Consider the following 17,735-nt stretch of genomic DNA (forward strand, 5'->3'; position numbering starts at 1 on the left):
GAAGGAAGGAAGGAAGGAAGGAAGGAAGGAAGGAAGGAAGGAAGGAAGGAAGGAAGGAAGGAAGGAAGGGAAGAAGGGAGGAAGGAAGGAAGGAAGGGAGGGAGGAGGAGAGAGGAGGTGGAGAGAGAGAAAGAGACAGACAGACAGAGACAGACGGACAGACAAAGGCAGAGGCAGACAGAGACAGAGAGAGAGAAAGCTTGTGGCTAGTGCCCCAGGGAGAAAATTAGTTTCCTATTAACCAACTTGAAGGGAGGCAAAATAAGTGTAGTGGAAAGTGTGATCAAGGAACCTCAGTTTGAATCCTCATCCTACCATGTACTAACTGCATGATTCTGGGCAAGTCATTTGACAATTCAGGGCCTCAGTTACCTCATCTATCAAGTTATGATCATTTTATCCTCCTGAGAATCATTATCCCCCTCCTGCTCCTTCTCCTTCTTCTCCGCTCCTTTCTTCTTTCTTCCTCCCTCTCCTTCTCCTTTTTCTCCTCCTCCTCTTTCCTCATTTTCCTCTCTCCTCTTCTTTCTCCTCCTCTTCCTTATCCTTTCCCTTTCCCTCCCTTCTCCTTCTTTTCCACTTTTTTTACCTCCCTCCTTCTTCCTTTTCTACCCCTCTTCCTCCTATTCCTCTTCCTGCGCATTCCCTCCTCCTCTACCTTTCTCTCCCTCTGTCTTCTCCTCCTTTTTCTTCTCATCAGACTATTCCCAAAAAGTATGCTTTCTTGACAGAGACATCCAGGGTAGTAAGAATCAAGTCAATTTACCTTTATCTAATCACATTTAAATCATTTCTATTAGTCTTCACGTGAACCGAAAGCTCTAAATAATCTCACCTTGGTTGTTTCTTGTCCAGCAGTCTCTAATGAGTCTAACCCACTGTGTGCATGTATCAATATGATAAGTTCTTGTTCCCCCCACCCCTCTAATTTATCCCTTCTTTCATTAAAAAAATGTTTACTAAGTGTTATTAAGAGTATAACACTACTTAGATACAAAGAAATACAGAAGAATCTTTTGCCCTCCTGAAGATTTTACAGGCTCATCTCTATACTAATACCATCATGATGTGGTCTGAGTATGGAGTCAGAAGATGCAGTTTATGTCTGGCACTTACTGAGTAATATGAGCAAGGCTCTTAAGCACCCTGTGCCTTATTTTCCTCTTCTGTAAATTGATAATTATAATACTCATTCTACCTAAGAGGCAATTATTATATAAATGTTTACTTTTCATAATTATTGTTGAGAGACATTTGGGAAGGTAAGACTTCCCTTTGTCTTAGCTTTCTCTCTTGCCATCTTTTCTATAAATATTCTCATTTCCAATTCTTCTGTATGTATGTCACATGTGAGACGTTTTCTATAAATAATTATTGTTTTTCCTGTATCTTTTTCTTTCTTCCTTTTTTTTTTTTTGCTTTTTGGAGGTCAATTGGGGTGAAGTGACTTGCCCAAGCCCATGGCTAGTTTTTGCATTAAATGTCTGAGGTCAGATTTAAACTCACGACCTCCTGACTCCAGGGCCAATGCTCTATTTACTGTGACACTTAGCCACCCCTCTTATATCTTTTTCAATGTAATGTTCCAGGGATTTGGGAAAATTGATTATCTAAAAATTTAATGTGGGTGAATTTTCCTGAAGAGTTAAGGTTAGATTTGGTGCAGTTATTTTCTTTCTTTTTTTTTTTTTAAAGTCTACAGGTGTAAGCTACATCTATATAATATCAAACAACTGGATTGAAGTCCAGAGACTTGATTGTCATAAAAAAAATACTTTTAGATATTATTGATTCTCACTTTGGAGCAAACTACAGTCATAGACATTGTGGGAATTTGATGTTTCATTAATTGAATTTGTTGATTCTTTTATGCCCTACATATGATAAATTTAATTTGTCCAATATGTTGTTCTAGGGGGAAAAGACACAAATAGTGGACTTCTAGTTAGATAACTACGATTTATGGGGCGGCTAGGTGGCACAGTGAATAAAGCACCGACCCTGGAGTCAAGAGGAAGTGAGTTCAAATCTGACCTCAGACAATTACCACAAAAACTAGCTGTGTGATCTTGGGCAAGTCATTTAACCCCCATTGCCCTTCCAAAAAGAAAAAAAAAAGACTGCCTCTTATTGGCTAGATGACAAAGGTCAAGCTTTTCTTTTCTTCCCGAAATAAAAACATTTAGTAAAATAATATAATAACAAAAGTATCAATAATAGATTTTCAAATAAACCTTGGCCATATTCTTCCAGAAAAACACACTGTGGCATCAAAGGGAAGAGTAGAGACACATAGAACATACTAAGAAAAAGGTAAAGATTTAAGGAACATTAGTGACCCATTGAGGGGCAATGCACTTCACAGGCAAAGCTGTCTTCTAGAGATTCTATTGCACTGCTCTCACTGGAGCTGCTTCTTTCTAGTCTCGCATGGCATGGTGGGGAAGGTTCTCTGTCTGCTAGCCATGTTGTAACAACATTTTTCGTGTCTCTGCATCTTACTCAATGGGAATATCTACAAGATGGGGATTACATATAACATTTTTCTGGGCTGTTGGTAAGAATCAAATGAATTAACATGGAATGTACTCTCTAACCCTCAAGCACTATATAAATAAACTGTCACTGCATCTACAAGTTACTTTGGAATTTGATCCCTCTCTATTCACAAAACCTGTAAAATTCATAAATAGTTCTCTCTTAAGTAGGTGGCTGGCACAGTGGGTAGACATTGGATCTGGAGTTAGAAAGACTCCTTTTCATGAGTTCAAATCTAGCCTCAGACACTTATCAGCTGTGTTTTCCTAGACAAGCCACTTAACTCTATTTGCATCAATTCCTCATCTGTAAAATGAGCCGGAGAAGGAAAAGACAAACCAATCCAGTATCTTTGCCAAGGAAATCCCAAATGGGGTCACAGAGAATGTGACCCAACTAGAGCAACTCAACAACAGTAACAATACATGCATGCATGCATGCATGCAGACACATATACATATACATGTGTTTATATGTGTATGCGTATATGTATGTATATAGCTATATCTATCTAATATCACTCCTGATATCAAGAAATCAGTTATTAAATCCTGGTTGGTCCAACCACAATCTTTTGTATTATTTTATTTTCAATAGCTATAGATGGTATAAAAGGACATGCTAGCTAATGAAAGGACCTCAGTCATGGGCAAGGGGCAAAGATAGACTACAAAAATGAAACTGAGGAGACAGCCAATACAAATTTGGAATAGCCATAAGAAAAAAAATCAGGAATGAGTTAATGGCCAGCTTCTCGGGTGCTGGAATCTATTCTACGGAGGCGTATATGTCATTTCATCTTTTCATACAATACAGCTATGACAGAAGCTTCTTAAAAATTTTATAGGGACTTTTCCTGGGATACACTTTGTTGGAGTTACTAAAAGCTTCAGGAAAAGCAGTTTATGTAAAGAATAGTATCCAACAGTTATGCCAGAAAAGCTACTTTCCATAATACTTCTTGTAAAAAATGAAACTGCTGATTTATGAGACTTTTGTGTGTATAGAACAGTTTACTGCCAATCACAATAATAAAATATCTCCCTGGAACACTTTTTAATAACTGGTAAAACATACATAATTCTCTCTCACACTCATATAATTTCGTTTTCTTAGAAAAAACTCCAACCCATTAATTGTTTGAGCAAATGTTTAAAGTCAAGAAACTGAATTATTTTTTTCAGAATTATAGGGGAGGATGGTTACATGATTAATTTTTCTATGGAAAATTTCCTTCCAAAAGTAATGCTTAGCTTATGTTTCACCCAAAACAGTCTTTAGAATCCCTCTATTTTCACTAGAATGGTGGAATTTAGATTCATAGATTTTGAGATGCTAGTGACATCAGAGACCAACTACTCTCATATTTCATTTTACTGATGAGAAAGTACTTCACTGTAATAAAGAAAGTTAGTGACAGGGAAGAACTAGAAACTACCATATAATGAGTTCATAGGGTTCATAATTAAAAGGGACTTTATAGATCAGTCTGTCTAGTTTCCTGATTTTACAAATGAAGAAATTGAGGCGGACAGGTTAATTAGCCTACCTTTTTTTTAACTTGTGCAGAGAGTATAGCTATTAATTATTTTTTTTAATAGATATAGGGGCAGGTAGGTGGTGGAGTGAATAAAGCACAGGCCCTGTTGTCTGGAGGACCGGAGTTCAAATGCGGCCTCAGACACAACATATAACTGGCCATGTGACCTTGGGCAAGGCACAAGCGCAATTGCCCTCAAAAAAAAAAAATAGATTCAGCATCATGGAAACTGAAAACTTTTTGTTTATTTGACATCTTCCCTCCTTGTCTCCCTGGACCCCATAAGAACTGAGAAACAAACTAGCAGAGTGAGTTAGTAGCAAACAGGAAGGGATAATTAGAAACACACTACAATGCTATAAAAACAATTATCTTGCTCTTTCCAGTCCCAGCCCTTTGGTGATAGGTCTGGTAGTGGCCCTTGTGGCTGGTGGGAAGACTTGCCCTGAGAGTTGATCAGGCCCCTTCCAGGCCTGCCTCTGCGGGCCGCGCCTTCCGGGCCGCGCCTTCCCGGCCTGCCTCCTAGAGAAAGGATCATCATAAAGACAGAAGAAAGATTGTCCTGAAGATGTGATAAAGCAAAGTACTAGGTAGTGAGATATGTCACCCCCTGATCTTCTTTGACTTTAGCTGAGATTAGCCCCTCAAGATGGTTTCCCTGAAAAGGTCTCTCCTGTGTACTTTCCGTGGCTTCTTTCTTTGTACCTTATTCACTGCAGTTACAATGATGGAAGTATGACAGGACATTCTTTTGTTGCCCTTAGTTACTGGGTTTGCTCATATTCGCTCCTCTTCATATCTTGATTTACTTTTGTTTACCAGAATGGTTAAATGATAACTTCCTATATTAATCTACTTTTACTTATCTCACCTCTTTAAAATAGCATGTGCCCATTTTGAAACCTAAAATTAATACTTTTGTTTTGGTTTGGGTTTTGAACTTGGTAATTAAACATACAGGATAGCCATAACGTTATTAAGTCTTTCTCAGGTTATCCCTAATACTTACATAAGGCCTTCTACATTAAATCTTTAGTGATCTTTCCAACAGCTAATACATTCTCCTAACCAAATGACCTTATATTTGTGATAGCAAAGCATTCTCATCCTAAAACTGCTCCCTCCTTTGATTTATCAAGAGAAAAAAATAGAGATGGAAAAGGGGTGGTTTAGTTCCTTAAATCATGCCCCAAACATAAGAAAACAGTATAGTAAGTAGACATTGTATAGAGTGAGGGAAGATCTGGGATCAAATTCTGCATCTAGGGGCGGCCAGGTAGCACAGCGAGTAAGAGCACCAGCTCCAGTGTTGAGAAGACCTGGAGATCGAATCCCGGGCTCGGACACTTAGCACCCACCCAGAAACACCTGGCCATGTAACCTTGAGCAAGTTACTTAACCCCAATTACTTAGGGGTGGCCAGGTGGCTCAGTGACTAAGAGCACTGGCTCCAGTGTCAGGATGACCTGGATCAAATCTGGGCTCAGATACTCAGCACCACACCCAGAAATAACTGGCCGTGTAACCTTGAGCAAGTTACTTAAACCCAATTGCTTAAAAAAAAAAATTCTGCATCTAATACTTACTGGCTGTGTACTATAAAATGGGGATGATAACACCTGCAGCCTAAAATTAACAGGACTGTTGTGAAAATAAAATGAGAGTACATATAAAATATTTTGGAACTTCACAGTGTGATCTTAGTATTACTGTTTTTATTATTGCTATTTAATCAGCAACTATCACATCTTTAATAATAAGTAAATTCTCAATGCGATGTGTAATATTTGTCATAGTCTTTCTTGAAATGAAAATTTATGGTTACATATTTTTAATCCTTTCTTATGTTCTGCTATGCACATGGCATGTTTTTTTTTCTTTTTCTGTATTTAAGTTCCAATATTTAAGATTATGATAGATTTTTGTTTCTTTTCTCTCTTCTGTATTTGTGTTCTGGCCCTTGAGTCTAAAATATGTATTTTTTTAAAGTGGGAAAAAAACACATACATGAAAATGAAGCTAAATCATGTTTCTAGAATTAATTTTCTTGAAGGCTATTTCTGTCATTTAATCTCCTTTGTATTCTACCACAGGGCTACACACAGTACACACCAACCAGTTGGAACTCAGTAAATATTGTAAGATGAATTAAACATGGAATATGAATGACATTCTTCTTTCCATTAAATATCAAATGTAAAATCTGATAAGTAGATCTTTTCCACTAAAGAGTTTGGTTATTTTTTTGAAGAGAATACAAAAACATAGTGGATTTACGTATAAAAAATATATATAAGTATAATTATATGTGTATAATTATGTATACATATATGTATAATTATATATGTATATAACTTACATTTATATTATTTTTGAAGTTTATACAGTGCTTTATACACTTTATCTCATTTGAACCTCAAAACAATCCTATGAGATATCATGTTTGCCCTATTTTAGAGATGAGGAAATTAAAGCTCAAAGTAGTTAAGTTAGGATTTGTCAATATCCACATAGTTAGAAACTGTCAGAGACAGGATTTGCACCCAAGTCTTTGTAAATCCAGGTACACTATTCTATCCACAAAGCCCATAATATCCGTTTATCCCCAAGAAAATGGAGTATTTTAACCCAATGATGAATTTAAGAAATATGTACCATATCATCTATTAATATTTAAATAATTGCATAGTTTCATTTAAAACCTTCATGTTCTAAAATCATGTAAATAAAGTCAAAGAGTTTACAAATAAGCTACAAATGGCGTAAAATTAGGCAATAAGACACTGGTGTTGAGGGAGTTAACTAAAATAACAAGTTCCTGCCATTGATTGTGTAGCTTCTTTATAATTGGAAGCATTGTTTTTTTTTTTTAAAATAACTGACATTCAGGGATCCTGCATTTTAAATTACAGTTTAAGGTTTCCACATGAACTCTTTAACCCTAAAAGCATCTGCTTTACCAAATAAACAAGCCCTGTTTCTGTCAACTAAGTAGTTCTTTTTGTCATCTAGTTACAGGATATAATTGTATTTTGTTCCTCTGAATAATGCAGTGCTTCTGGCCCAGATACAGAATCTGTGCCTACCCTTCAACTTTGTTTAAACTTGTTTGGTCTCTTATGGCTGAAATCTTATTTTAAATAGTGTTATTGCCTTTGTTAAGGCAATGAACAAAAAAGCAATGTACCTAAGTAAACAATACAGCAGTTGTATTTGTAATATTTAGCTCCTCTATTCCATCTGGAAAATAAGATTATTAATATCTATTTCCCCCTCTCTCTTATGTTTATGTGATTATAGATAGGAGACCCACTTTGGGTTGCCCTGTAGATATCATCCCATCCTTACCCTGCTCCATCTTCTAACTTTGTCTATGACATATAGCCTTCCTTCCTCATTCCACCCACTGTTTCATACTTGGGTTCTTCTCTGTTCATATTAATGATTACTCAGAATTTAAACCCAGGTCTTCTTTTTTCTAAATCCAATCATCTTTCTGTCTTACTACATGTGTTCCTTTTTTGGAAAAAAAACATTAGGTTCTAGAGTGTTTCCTTTTATCCTTTGATATTGCCAGTGTATGTGTATATTTTTAATTTATTTGACCCAATGTATATGCAATTGATTGTGCATTTATATTATTTTAGGATGAATAATATAGGTATATGTATGTATGCATGAATGCATAGTCTGTTCTTCTTAATAATAGGTAAGATGGTCATGAAGACGACAGAACAGTTAGATATCTGAGTTATATAAAATAAAGGAACATAATGATGATTTGAGGGTATGCCCAGGAAGGAAGGTAATGGGGCACTATAATAGAAGGAGATGTAAAGCATGTAATTAGCTTACCAAACATGATTCCTAGACCTTTTACAATGCTCTCTGTGTTTGCATAAATCAGTGACTGGTTGTCATTCAGCTGTTTCAGTCGTGTCTGACTCTCCATGACTCCATTTGGGGTTTTCTTGGCAGAGATACTGAAGTGGTTTGCCATTCAGCTCATTTTACAGATGAAGAACTGAGGCACATAGGGTTAAATGACTTGCCCAGGGTCACAAAGCTAGTAAAAGTATCTGAGATCAGATTTGAATTCAGGAAGATAAGTCTTCCTAGTTCCTAGCCCAGTGTTTATCCACTGCACAACCTAGCTGTCCCAAACTAATGATACTCTAATAAAAATAAAAGAACTCTGAAGGACTAGAAAAAATGAGGTGGCATCTGGTGATGTAACCAGTAAGTGTATACCATTTTCCGTCCACCTCTTTTGTGGTGATTATAATAGACAACACATTGTCTTAGAAGGAAGATAGTGCTAATGGAAGAAATGATGGTCCAGGTCTAAGAAGGGATATACAAGTCAAAAGTCAGAAACTAGAGTAGATGACTCAAATAGTAAATGGTCTTTTATGTAATTTGTAATGTATCCCAATGCTGTATCACCTTATTGATTCATTATCTCATGCCAACAGACAATATGATTGCTGGGAAGACAATCACTATCAGCTTGAATGAGAAACAGTGCAAATGGGTCACTAAAAAGAAAAAAAAGAGCTTATTGTAAACAGCAGTTTGGGGTATACAGAAATCCTCACTCATTTTTTTTTTCTTTGCCTTCTCGGGTCTTTTATGTTCACAGCTGGCTGACTGTCTTTTAAGGCTATGACAGTGAATGGGATAGAGACAGTTCACAAATTGGGCTCCTAAGGCTACTGAAGGGAATGAAGGAAGTCACCAAAATAAACAAGCTACTCTTTCTTAATAATAAAGATTACTTACTACCTATGGGACTTAGGGTAGATCTGTCCCCTTCCACCCCAGAACCCCTGGACCACACTTTGTCTAACCATAGAAGCTTTGTTATATTCCTGTCTCTCTCTTTTACACAGTTTGGAGATCCTTAGGATTCTGTGACATAAAATGGAATACATAAAGGCATGACTAATGTCTCAATGGCCACCTGAGGTCCTGTTGTATGTGTGGTGAACTCAACTCAATAACAAACCTTTTTTAAGTGTCTTAACTGTGTAAGAATATAGAGATAAATATAGCTAAGTCCTTTGTCCTAAAATGTTTTCAGTCAACAAGCATTTGTTAAGCATTTTTCATGTTCCAGGCACTATGCAAAACACTAGAGATAGAAATAAAGGGACTGGGGGGAGAAAGACACCATTTGCTGTAAAAGAACTCAGATTCTAATGGGGAAGATAACATAGAAATTTCTATGTATAAACAATAGGATTCCTATAAAAGGTATGTTTGAAATAAGCCTTAATGGAAGCCTGAAAAACAAGTAGGCAGAGATGAAGAGGAAGATTATTTTGGGTATGCAATAAAGCAAGGGCAATACATGGAGGTGGAAGATGGAGCATCACCTGCGAGGCATATAGGTCAGTTGGAAAGCCAAGCACAAGCAGCTTTGCAGAGGACTACTGCTGAGAAAGGCTTCAAAGTTCTGACTACATAGGATAGTGAACTCTCTATTCAGCAGTAAATTAAAGCAAAACATTCACAGAAATAAAAGTACAGCATTCCCAATGTTATGACACAATAACTTATCACTAAAATGGCCACATAGTTTTCACCAAGGTGGCCGCATAGTTTTAAGCAAAGAACAATCATTTAGTAAGTTCTTAATTCAATCCTCCTTAAGGCGGCTTGTCTCCTTAATGGACACAAAGTACAAAGGTCAAAGTTCTCCACCCCTAGGTCAGAGTAAATCAGAATCTCAGTCAGCATCAGGTTCCCAAGGAGAGGTCTTTTCATCTTGATGGGAGGCTGGCTCTCAGATTCCATGGTCCTCTTCCATGGGTCCAGCTCCTATCTGAATCCATTCAACTTTCAAAGGCAGGCAGCTCTCAGTTCCTTGTTCAGTTCCTGTTCCACATTGAAGCTCACAGTGTCTAGTCCACCTTAAGTCTTCCACACTTTCTGTTCCTGGGAAGACAGCTTAACAAAGCCACAATAACTTTCATTCACATTGCCGGCATCCTCATCAATTCACTTTCTGCTTGTGAAATCAACATAGACCCAAAACAAGGTTGGAGGAATCAACATATATCATTAGTATAGTCCTAGTATCTCTGAAAACATCCAGGATTTCTGTAAATATACAACAAGAAAATCCTCTTTTAGGGCTTCTGAACCAGCAATAAGTTCCCAGGGCTTCTATAACAACAGCAACATAATCTATGAGCAGACAAATCTGACAAAGTAACATGAAAACAGACAGACAAAGTACCAGCACCAAAGCCATGCTTCCTCCCAGTTCTCCTCTCCTCTCCTCGCATTTCTCCATTCTTCTCTATTCTCTTCTCAGTTATTCTCAGTTCTGCCACCAGAAGTTCTGTTCTCAATTCTGCTCTCATTTCATAGCAGTTCTCAGAAGTTCTCAGGATCCTAGAAGTTCTCTCTCTCTCAGCAATTCTGGTTCTCTAGCTTGGGCTTTTCCTTATATGTGATATTAGCTGTTCCCTGTTCTGCCCCTTCCTGTTATATCAGAAACTTCCTCTCACTGTGGGATTCACAAATTCTGGATCCTAATACTTGATACAATCAGGCACTTGAAACAAGGTGCTAAGTAACTGCTTACCAATACAAGGGCAGGGAAGATCTTCACATCCCTATTACTATTACACTATTATTGCGGGATTATTGAGTAGGCATAGGAAAGTAGAGGAGATGAAGACTTGAAAGATAGGAAGGGGCCAACTTGTGAAGAGGATTTTATAGCTGTTTGTTGCTTTGTCATTTCAGTCGTATCCATCTCTCTGTGACCCCATTTGAGTTTTTCTTGGAAAAGATACTGCAGTGGTTTTCCATTACCTTCTCCAATTCATTTTATATATAAGAAAACTTGAGGCAAACAGGGTTAACTGACTTGCCCAGGGAAACACAACTAGTAAGTGCTTGAGGTTAGATTTGAAATCAGGAAAATGTCTTCCTGACTTTGGCCCGCAACACTCTATCCAATGCTGTATGACCTAACTGTCCTTTATATCTAATCCTAGAAGTAAATAGAAGCCACTGGATTTCACCAAGTAGTGGAAATAATAGTGTTATACTTGTGCTTTAGGAATTATTGCAGAATATTAAAACTGGAAAGAATTTTAAGGATCATAAATAGTCAAATATAATATTTTACTTTTTGTTTAGACCTACAATCTCATTATTGTGATGAAGCATCTTCTACCAACCAACTCTAACCTTCTAGATTTACTTTGGAAAAAGAGGTTAAGAGACATGTGCCAGGGGTGGGATTTGAAGTCAAGTCAACAAACATTTACTAAATGCTTGTTATGTGTCAGACATTGTGATAAGCTCTGGGGATGTGGCAACAAAACCCACCAAAACCAATCTTTATTCTCAAGGAACTCAGTTTTATAGGGGAAACAATAGGCAAGTAATCATATTCAAACAAGATATATAGAGGATGACTTTGAGATAATTTCAGAGGGAAGGCACTAAAGTTAGAGGATTTAAACCCAGCTCTCTACACTAATCTGTTACATGTGCATATTTAACGCAGCATAATGTAGTGGATGAAGGCAGCTGGGTGTCACAATGTATAGAGCACTGAGCCTGAAGTCAAGAAGACTCATCTTCCTTAGACATTTACTAGCTGTGTGACCCTGGGCAAGTCACTTGATCTTATTTGTCTCAGTTTCTTCTTCTATAAAATGAGCTAGAGAAGGAAATGGTAAACTACTTGAGTATCTTTGCCATGAAAACCTCAAACAGGGTCATGACTGAAACGTGACAAACAAATCAACAACACAATGTAGTAGAGGAACCACCATGAAGCCAGAAAGTTTAAATTTTGCCTCATACTTGGCTATGTGGCCATGGACAACTCATCTGGCCTTGATTTGAATGCTGTCTTCATTTTTAACAGGGTTTTATTTTGTAATTGTACTTAAAATATTCAATATTAAGCCATGACTTTGTCTTCCTTCACTCCAAGTAGGATCCAACCCACTCCCCGTCACCACCACTACTACTCCAGACAAGTGATTTTACTGCAGAGTTTAGAAAGCTCTGATTTATTGTATCATAAAAAATGATATATTATTTTGCACTAATTTTTTAGAGTACTACAAGGTAATAAACAAAATGTGATTGTCAGTCATAACCAATAAATATTTGGAATAATTTCCCTAGCATATTCTATCATCTCTCTGGCAGAGAATTATAATATCCTAGAACTTGTAGGATTTTCAAGAGTCTTTCCAAAGTATTTGTATATTAATTATTTGATAGAATTTAAATTTCAACTTGGGAGAATTGTATAGGTGTGGTAAATGGTTTAAATATTAATTGTGTTATAATAATTTGGGTTAGTCACCTTATTTTCATTATAACTATTGCAGAAAGCAAAGACATAGCTCCTGAGACCATCCAAGAACTTTTTCTGTCTTCCACTATTCTGTTCTGTGAGTATAATAGCAGGTCCTGCCAAAAAAGGAGGGCAAGACTGGGGAGAATGAGCATTGATAGGAGAGTGGCTATGGTATTAGAAGCTTTAGGAGGAGTAATTAAAACAGAAAATCAAATGTTTACTATTAACAATTTCATCTCTAATTATGTGTTATTTTTAGAAGACAAACTTGTGTCTGCAGTGTTTACATAAAGGGTTCCCTAAAAACAGAAAATATTGCTTTTGGAGGTTTCTCTAACTTGCTGTATCTGTGGCAGAATAATGACTGCAAAAATACTATTTCTTGAATTGAATTCAATCAACCTGTTATGCCCCTTTTCAGAAAGACCAGAGTTTATTGTTCTAACCTAAGTTCCATTTGAAACAGTTCTGTAATGGATTCTACCATCACACAAGTTAGAGGCAGTATTGGACTAAAGTGACCTTAATAGAATGGAATTGTTAACAGTGATGCCATTTCTAAAAACAAACATCCATCATTTCCACAGACATATCTGTAATTTTCTAGCAAGGTAAGGATATTTTGCTATAAATACTTTTCTATTACAGCTCATGATTTTTCTTTATAAATTCTAAAAGTTTATGATCAAATTTCAGTTTTATAAACAATAACCTTGATGTCCACCTTCTAGTACCAGAGTAGTAGGAATAATACTGGTTGTAGTAATGTTATAATATATATATATATATGATTTATATACACATATAATTTATTATAATTAATAAAAACAAAAAAAACCTAGCAGAGAACATAAAAATCATATGGAAACAGGATGAGGTGCACATCATTTCCACTGTCCTATCTGCTACTGAAGTTATACCAATGACAACTTTAGCAAGTTTACAGAACATAAGCCTGTGTCCTAAAATGTTTATTTAACTGCAAAAAAATTTATTTCGGTCACCTGAGCAATAATTGGTATAGCATTAAATTTAAAAGAATAATATAAGAATTGGGACTTGTCCCAAGACCACACTGTATCAAAAAGAGATACCAAGAATGACTTGATGGAGATGATGATGATGATGATGATGATGATGACATTGACTATCATTTTGCTCTTAGTTGCTTTGGATTTCTATTTGAGATTCTATTGGTGTAACCCTGTGCCACTGATGCATGATTTTGTTACTTATAGACTTAGGGGGTTTTCTGGGGCACTTAGACTTAATAGTCTTCCTTAAAATCATAGAAATATGTTTGTGTCAGAAGGAAAGTTTCAATTCCTTCCTTCCTGAATCCAAATTTCCTATCCACCATGCCATATTACCTGTTATTATTGATGATATTTATATTTGTATAGCACTTTATTCGTACAAAGTTATTTTCATACCTTCAATCATTTTATTCACACAGTAACACTGTGCAATAATTAATGTATGTTATTCTTATTTTACAGATGAGAAAATTGTTTCAAAGAAATGCAATTTTTTTTTTGTTTTAGAATTTTTTTGTTTTGTTTTGTTTTGTTTTTAGAGGGAGGATTCTCTGTCACAATTTGACCTGAGCTGGTCAGAGTGTAAAAAAAAGTGAAGAAAGGCTCTTTTGGTAAGATATTTTTCCCCATTATGACGAAACTCTGCATGTCATTTGAATGGTTTGGTTAGGATGGCTACTTTCTAGGGATAGAAAAATTTCCAAAAATAATTAGAATATAATTTTATGTCCTTTTACCATTCACTAATTTAAAGGAGTATGATACATATCATTATTAGAGATTTTATGAATTTGGTCAATAAGTGGATCTATTAGTTTCAATGAATATTTGAAAAACAGGGCAAAAACAATCATATAAAACATGGAGATTCTGTTCCCCTTTTCCTACTTCAAGATATTGCCAGAAAAATTTATCTTCTAAAATATGTTATCTATTTTTTTCTCTCTTTACTACCATTCAATATAGATTTGCCCTCTTAAAATAACGTAAGGAGTTCAGAGGCATAATGGTAACACTGGAATCCCAAGCAGTTTTAACTACTCTAGTTTAGCGTCTACCTGTTCTTTTTAATCTTTAAGCTCAAAATTTTCAATCTGCACCTAAGGGTGCTTAATGAATATTATCTTCATTTCTCAGGATCTGTGGGAAGCAGACACAGTTAAGGGTCCAGTACCCTAGTAATAATGAGGGAGAACCAACAAATAAATATGTTGGATAACTTGTGTATCCAATTGTGTTTTCCACAAGGGACTTTTTGAACAGCATGGATGAGGGCCACACAGGACACTCATAAATGGATAAATTTGGATCTGCATCATTGGAAGGAATACATCCCACTAATGAGAACACAGCTACATTGGAGGGTTAAGGTATCACTCCTTAACTTTTACCAATGGTTTATTATACAGCATAATCAAAAAACCTCATGACAGGATATTAGAATTTTGGAGTTTGGTGATCATCTAGGTCAGCATCCTTAATTTTTTTTTTTTTTTGCTTTTTAGAGGGCAATTGGGGTTAAGAGACTTGCCCAAGGTCACATGACTAGTAAGTGTGTCAAGTGTCTGAGGCTGGATTTGAACTCAGGTCCTCCTGTCTCCAGGGCCAGTGTTCTATTCACTGTGACACCTAGCCACCCAGCCTCCTTAATTTTAATAATTTAATTTGGATCTCTTTTTCCTTTATTGAAATGTTTTCTGGCAAATTTCCCAGTAAGTAATAAAAATCATAAAGCTATCATCAGAAGGTAGAACAAACCAGATATTTCACAAAGAGGACAATCTTTTTGTCAGCTTTGGTCCTTATGGATGGTCTACAATATTGAAAGTGAAAAACTAAATATATTTTACATTTCATTGACCATGCTGTTTCCTCAGAGAGGTCATATACTACTGTATTGTAAACTTATAAAGTGTCATAATTTTCATCCTCAATTGGCATAAATGTGAGAAGTATAAAAGTATATCCAACATATCCTTCTCACAGCCAACCCAATTGAATATATCGCTAAACTGATAAAGTATATTGGCTCTATAATTTATGATTCAATAAGAACAAAATATCATGTAGGAAAGAAATGATATTAGAGTTGACTCAAAAGAAATATGAGAAAAATAGAAACAGTGGAGTTCACAGGAAAATATACACATAAAATTGAGTCAGGTATAATGTTTTCAGTTTTAAGTTTCATGTATGAGTAAATTCAGGTTGGTTAGTTTGTTTTTTTAATATATTTCAACTTGCAAACTTTACTACCAACATAACTGAAACAAATGAGTCACTAAATCCATCAGTCAGAAAGTATTTGCTTTTTTTTCTTTTACTTGACCTCTATACTATGGGGGGCTTTAGGAAGGCAATAGCTACAGAATGCTACAAAAATAAGCTTTTGATATGATTTTAACCGACATGACATAATGAATATGTTGTGAAAGATACTTCCTAGTCCCTCAGTTAACTAGATCTACCATACTATTTGGGTCCATGTTGTTGAAGAGAAAATCTTTGTAGAAACTATCTAGGAGTTATGAAAGGCAGGGGAAGGGAAAGAAAAAAAAAGAAATCAATTAAATGTTTTAGAAAATTAAAAACTTCTACAAAAGTAAATTGAATTGCCCTATATATTCCTTAGGAGCATGTATTATTATCTGTATTATGTAATACTAAGCAATAGGTTTACAGAAAATGGTGGGGGCATCTACATGTGTATATTTACTTTTAAATTATGAAAAAAGATGAGATTTATGAACTCAAAGGAAGCTGCTTGTGAATGAAGCTAGGCAACAATTTCTAATTTAATAAAGAAAAATATTTATATGAGACATATAAATAAGCAAAGCGAGGGCAATTATAACCATAATAAAACAGATTGTTTCAAACAAGGAATAGACTTATGCTGCATTTTAGCCCGAAGAAGTCTCTCCTTTACACATTCCTTGTCCTTTAGTGTATTGGTGTGAATTGAATAGAAGCAGTGTAACTAAGCCACATATAAGGATCCCTTTGGACCTCATATTGCCTAAGAAAGCCACCTACTAATATTATGTATATTATATCATATTTTTATTTATTTTGATAAATATTTCCCAATTATATTTTAATCTGATTCTGGCCACACTGGGAAGCATTGGTTGCACAATGTGTTTCATATCTCTGCTTTAGACTATGAATTCACTGAAGGTAAAGACTGTGCTTTTACCTTCCTTTGCATCCCCTACAATGGTGGATGGCACATAGTCACAAATTAATAAATGTTGGTTGACTGACCAAATAGTTAATTTATGGAAAATGCTAGAAGTCTCTGTTACCTGTTGAAGTTAGTATCCCAGAATATTTTGGAGATAAACATGAAAGCTTGTATCTGATTTATGTATGATTTTGAATCAAGAAGAAAGGTTATTACTTGACAACATTTTGTTTTCCATTAGAAATAAATTATGGTTCTGGTGACAGATCCAAGATGGCCTAGCTCTGCCAACATTCCCCTCCAAACAACTTTAAAATAATATAATCCCTCAAATCAAATTCTGGAGTGGCACAGCCAACAAAAGGTCAAAGACTTACTTCTAGTATCAGACAACATATTTCAGAAAGTGACACTGGGGAGGAGGCTGACCTGAAGCCCAAGTGGATGAAATGCCAGTCATGGAAATAACTGGTGGCAACAGCAGCAGCAGTAGCTTTAGAAACTCCCAAGCCAGAGAGTAAGGGGACCTGGCAATTAGTCAGAAAGAGATTATATGAGATATCTATACTAACACTGGATTAGTGAGTAGGTGCTGCTTGGCAACTCCATTTCCTATACACACTTCTGGGTAATAATTTAAGGGCAGGGAGGAGAACTTTTGGTCCAGAGGGAGCCAGAATCCTCAGGAACAACTATTTGGCACCTCAATTATCTATACCTGCTTCTGTGTCATAGCCCAAGGACAGGGAAGAGCACTATCAGTCCAGAGGGAGTGAAAGCTTTGAGGGAACAGGGATCCTGAGGAAATGGTGTTGTTTACTGGCCCAAGGAAATAGTGCCCTAAGGAGAAAAATCTATTGCAATTACAAGGGATCAGGAGCCCTTCCTGGCTATGGAAGGCAATTAGTACCTTGGTAAAAGGGAAATAAAAATACTGAAGAAAATAACACCTTAAAAATGGAAATGGACAAATGGAAAAAGTATAAAAATTCATTGATTGAAAATAATTCCTTAAAAATTATAATTGAACTAACTAATAAAGACCAAAAAATTAAATATATATATATATATATATATATATATATATATATA

Source organism: Petaurus breviceps, unplaced genomic scaffold (assembly GCF_028583685.1).
Source record: "Petaurus breviceps papuanus isolate PSGF00001 unplaced genomic scaffold, PetGlider_PUasm1.0 214, whole genome shotgun sequence".
In the NCBI taxonomy this organism is placed as follows: domain Eukaryota; kingdom Metazoa; phylum Chordata; class Mammalia; order Diprotodontia; family Petauridae; genus Petaurus; species Petaurus breviceps.